Below are 6,000 nucleotides of genomic sequence, written 5' to 3' on the forward strand. Positions count from 1 at the left end.
AGAATCACATACATGTATTTATATATGTATGTAAAATGCATAGTATGTTAGATGATGGTAAATTTTTCAGGAAAAAGCAAAACAAATAATAGTGTACACAGTGGGAGAGGTGTGAAGGTGTTTGCAATTTTGGACAAGGTCATCAGGAAAGGCCTGCTAGAGGAAGAGATTCCTCTTTTATTGTAACCTGTAGGGACCCTGGCCAGATTTTTGCTGTTTTGTTAGTATTTAATTTGGATATTTTAGGCAGAGGGAGGAATTTCCTGATTTTATTTTGAGCTTGTTTTGATGAGAAATAAATTTTATTTTAAAAATCTTCTTAAGTGTTTTGTGATTCTTTCCTTATTAGAAATGGTGAACTAAAACAAACTCCCAAACAAATAAAATTGTGATTTCTCAGATACCTCCATTCCAGTCTTTTTGGTTTTGGCAGATAGATACTCACATATAAATGACTTTTCATGCAAATGCATTACTGGGAAAATTGTTTCCAGAATTGGGGTCAAAAAGTTATTAGAGAGAGGATGGTGGGGAGAGGTTATGGAAGAGCTGTAATTCTACTAGAAAGCAGTTCCTGCAACATAAGTTGGAGGCTTCTCTCTTTCTCATGAGTAAAAAATAATCTGTGTCTGAAATGTAGAAAATCTTCCACATGAGTTTTCTATACCTGCATTTCCCACCACAGGGGATTCTTCCAATATTTTACTAATTCTATTACAATCTGACTTTGTAAAAACAGGTGGCTTTTACAAATTAAGTTTCCAGTACTTTTGGAATTTTGAATCTTAAAAAAAAAATACTTCCACAACTATTTAAAAAAGAAGTGGGGGCAGCCCTGGTGGCTTAGCGGTTTAGCGCCACCTTCAGCCCACGGTGTGGTCCTGGAGGCTCGGGATCGAGTCCTACGACAGGCTCCCTGCATGGAATGGAACCTGCTTCTCCTTCTGCCTGTGTCTCTGCTTCTCTCTCTCTCTTCTCTCTCTCTCTCTGTGTATCTCTAATAAATAAATAAAATCTTTAAAAGAATAAAATAAAAGAGAAGCGGAGGGCAGATGAATTAGGTATTGCTCACTTTCTGTCAAGAGAACCTAGAATCTTCTTTATCTTTTATTTTTAATTTAATATAATTTTATTCAAAGTATTTCATATATATGATTTGAATAGTTAAATAGTTCTTCAAGGTTTGTTTATTTATTTATTTATTTATTTATTTATATTTTATTTTTATTTATTCATGAGTGATACACACACACACACACACACAAACACAGGCAGAGATATGCAAGGAGAAGCAGGCTCCTCACAGGGAGCCACATGCAGGACTCCATCTCCAGACCCTGTATCATGCCCTGAGCTGAAGGCAGATGCTCAACCACTGAGCCACCCAGGCGTCCCTTCTTTAAGGTTTATAATAAGAAATGAAAACCCTGGGCTCCATTCTGTCACAATCTTATTGTTATATCCCAGTGTAAACCATTTTCAGTATTTAGGTTTTTTTTTTTTAAGATTTTATTTATTTATTCATGACACAGAGAGAGAGAGAGGGAGAGAGAGAGACAGGTAGAGGGAGAAGCAGGCTCCATGTAGGAAGCCCGATGTGGGACTCGATCCCAGGTCTCCAGGATCATACCCTGGGCTGAAGTTGGCACTAAACCACTGGGCCACCAGGGTTGTCCAGTATTTAGCTTTTTCTTTTCTCTTCTTTTCTTTTCTTTTTTTTTTTTAAGATTTTATTTATTTATTCATGAGAGACACACACAGAGAGCGAGGCAGAGACACAAGCAGAGGGAGAATCAGGCTCCATGCAGGGAGCCTGATGTGGGACTCCATCCCCGGTCTCCAGGATCATGCCCTGGGCTGAAGGCGGTGCTAAACTGCTGAGCCACTCAGGCTGCCCAAGTATTTAGCTTTTTCTTTTTGTTTTTGCCATTACATTTCTCAATAGCATGCTCAGATTCCTTTTTTTTCCCTTTTTTTTTGGCCTTTTAACATCAGATATCATACCTAGAGTCCTAGTGTGAAAGATGAGTATATAATTCTCTTATGTCTTCCACCACACCCCAAATATTTTAGTTAAATTATTATTCAGTGTTTATATTATTATGACTTGTGAATATTATTTATAATTGCTACATACATTATACAAGCAATTATAATTGCTTTCCTTGGTCATCTATTTTTGTTTTGAGTTGGAGTGATTCATTTTTTCATTTGCATTGTATTCTTCTATACACTTTTTATTTATTTATTTATTATTATTATTTTTTAATTTTTTAAAATTTTTATTCACTTCTGATAGTCACACACAGAGAGAGAGAGAGAGAGGCAGAGACACAGGCAGAGAGAGAAGCAGGCTCCATGCACCGGGAGCCCGACGTGGGATTCGATCCCGGGTCTCCAGGATCGCGCCCTGGGTCAAAGGCAGGCGCCAAACTGCTGCGCCACCCAGGGATCCCTATACACTTTTTATTAATTTACCTTTAAATTCTCACCAGAAATAGAAATTTCTCCTTAGGAACCTAGGTGGCTCAGCAGTTCGGCATTTGCCTTCAGCTCAGGGCTTGGTCTGGGGCCTGGGGAATCGAGTCCTGCATGGGCTCCCTGTGGGGAGCCTGTTTGTCCCTCTGTCTATGTCTCTGCCTCTCTTACTGTGTCTCTCATGAATGAATGGACTCTTAAAAAAAATTCCTTCTCAAAGAGTCCACACATATCAGGTAACATAACATCTGTATTGATTTTTTTGAGACCTTGTCTTCCATAACCACCCCCATTCAATTTGATCCTTTGCTTATTGGCTTTGCAGAGTGTGATACAGAGCAGCTCCTTCATCATCATTGTAAAGATTTCCTAAGACTCTGTCTGGATCCCACATATTTTTGGATTCTGTATCTTATTCTGGATTTATTCCCTTGATTTGTCAAGGAACATCTTCCAGTAATATAGGAAATAGATCACTGGAGTAAAATTATTTGAGACTTCGCACCTCTACAAAATGTCTTTATTCACACACTTCAATAATTGTTTGGCTAGATATAAAATTCTAGATTGGATATCACTTCCCAACAGATCTCTGAAGGCTTTGCTAACTTAGTTCATTTTCATCCAGCTTCCAGTGTTGCTGTTAAAGTGTCTGATGCTATTTTCAAAACATTTAATTTTGAAATAATTATAGATGCACAGAAAGTTGAAAAAAATTGTAGAGTTCCATGTATGTATCCTTCCCTCAGCTTACCCCAATATTGGAAAATTGATCCATCTTAATGGGAACATCTATATAGATCTAACATAATATCAAATGAAACTATTTACATTCCCATTCTTTTGCAAATTATATTTTGTTTTCTTTCTAAAAGTTTTTGGACATAAAAGTTTCCCTCTTCAGATATTCTAAAATTTTATGATAATGTAACTTGGCATGAATTTTCTTTTTTCTACATTCAATGTTCTGAGTATTCAATGAGTCTTTTCTACTTGGATATTTTTTGTAACTTCTCATACTTTCCTTTTCTCCATTTTCATTTTATCTGCTATTTTTTTCTTGAATTCTGTTGCTCACATAAGAGACTTCTTGAAAAATTATCTACTTAAAAACATTTCCCCCTACTTTCCATTTCTTTGCTTTTATAAGAGCTTTCCTCAAATTTATCTTTTCACCCTTCTATTTAATTTTTCAATTCTCATATAATAATTCATTTATTTAGTTAGTTGGCTCTATGCCCATCTTAGAGCCCAATGTGGGGCCTGAACTCACAACTCTGACAAGACCTCAGCTAAGATCAAGAGTCAGACACTTAACTCAAGCACCCCTCTCTATAATATTTTAGATTTCCATGAGTCTTTGTGAACATCATCCTCTTATTTTTTTAAAGAATATGTTATCTTTTAAAAAAAATTTCTCTAAGGATATTTATTAATTGTATTTACTTTGAAAATCTCTTTAATTCCCTATCTGCACTTTGTTTTCCCTGGTTCCATTTTCATATTAAAGGTTTTCCTCACATGCATAGGTGGACAAAGTGGATATATAGGACTCTATCTTTTTTTTTTTTTTAATAGAAATTCTATCAGACCCATTATCCTCTCTACCTGCTCTCTTAACTTCAGAGACAGCTGAGGCCTCTGGTTCCTGGCTGTCATTAGAGAGTATCAGGCCTTGTTTCTTGACTTCTCCTCCCAGAGGCCCCTGTCTTTTCCATTTTCTTGTCTGATTCACTTGCTCTTTAGGTGCTAAAATTCTGTGATTTTCTTTGTCTGATTTCATTTTTCATTAGTCTCATTGTTTTTGTTCTTATAAGTTAATGCCTTAAACTTTTAAAATACTGACATTTTGAGAAAGTATGAAAGTAAAACAAGTATCTTTAAACTGCATGATTTACCTGGGAATTTCTGCTATGATGATTGCTAATTATTGCAGATATATAGAAAAGTGTTCAATTTTGTGTACACATGGTTTATTTCAAATAATATAATTAAATTATCTTTGAAAAATATTTTAGCCAATTACCTTGTATTTCCTAGTTAATTATTTTTCTCTTTTATAAATTTGAAGAAATTCTTATTTCATTCTCGTGCTTATGAAATTATTTAAACATAATTTTAGCCAATGATTTTAAACCTTATTTCATTGGTTACTACTTTTAAATTATTTAAAAATTATTTTAGCTAATTTCTTGGATTTTCTCAGTAGGTGATAATTTGACTATTTTAAATTTGAAAATGTTTTCTTGTCTTACTTCATTGGCTATCACTTTCAAAACATTTTAAATAAAAGTATAAGCATTCTTTTAGTATTTCTCATATGTACAATTTGGTTATTGTTTTTACATAGATATCCTAAAGTGTGGTAATGAAACATTTTTCTATTTTAGTTTAATCCTACTTTTTCCAACATTAGAAAAGAATCTTTAAGTTTTTCAAATCCCAAAATGGCATTTACTGTTTTAATCATGTGATAATTCTTCTTTATTTGGTAAAGAGTTATTTAATAGATTCTATTCTTGAACAATGTTTGTTGCTAACTTCCTTTTATAGTTAACCTTTCCTGATTGCTTTGTTAAAGTAGATAAGTGTTATTATTTCTGTTTGTGGTTTATTTAAAAATACAGTAAAGAGTTTACAATTTTTACAGTAAACCTCACCTTACTTGCTTAAATGCTGTACTATTTTCTCATAAGTAAAAGTTTGAAATCACCTCAGTGTTTTATTTTCTTTTGGCTCCCTCAGCACTGATGTTTTTCTTGAGTTTTATGATACAAATAGCCCCTTTCATATTTTCCAGGGCTAAATCTATATTTTCCTTGTATCATTTTGGTCCTAGAACAATCAAGGACAATTAGTTATGTTTAAGTCCCATTTTTTGGCCAAAATTTGGGTATACAATCTTCTTATGTTACATTTATTTCTATAATTGGCCTTAAATCCTTGAGGAATATAATATATGGGTATGTACATTTTGAAGAATTTAGAAAATTACATTGCACATTTGAGAAGTGGTCACACTAAACATAATAATTGTGATAACTATGTATTTGACAAGAAAGTGTAAAATTGCAAATGATATTCATCTATTATCAGTTTTTTGAAAAATATACTCAAATTTCAATTTACTTTCTGGATAACAGGTCAATAAAAATACCTATACTTTCTTTTTTTACAATGTAGTTTTTTATCTAGATAAATTTTCATCTCCACTCTAGTCCAATCTATATACAAAAGTATTATCAGAGAAGAGCAGAAAAGAACTTTTAAAATATCATTCCTTTCTTGGAAGACTCTATTCACATATCCTAATACTATCTTATGCAAAAGGGACTATTTTCCTTGAGGAAACATTGTGGAGAGCTTACTGATTTTTTTTTTTTTTTGTAAGTTTACATTACAGCTGATTTGCTACCATTTCTTACATTTGGAGCTACCACTTATATGAGGAGATGGTGAATAATGGCAGAAAATTAGAGAATTTTGCAGTTTTGTTAAGTACTTCATTGTCTTTTTTTCCCT

Source organism: Canis lupus, chromosome 32 (assembly GCF_003254725.2).
Source record: "Canis lupus dingo isolate Sandy chromosome 32, ASM325472v2, whole genome shotgun sequence".
Lineage (NCBI taxonomy): Eukaryota > Metazoa > Chordata > Mammalia > Carnivora > Canidae > Canis > Canis lupus.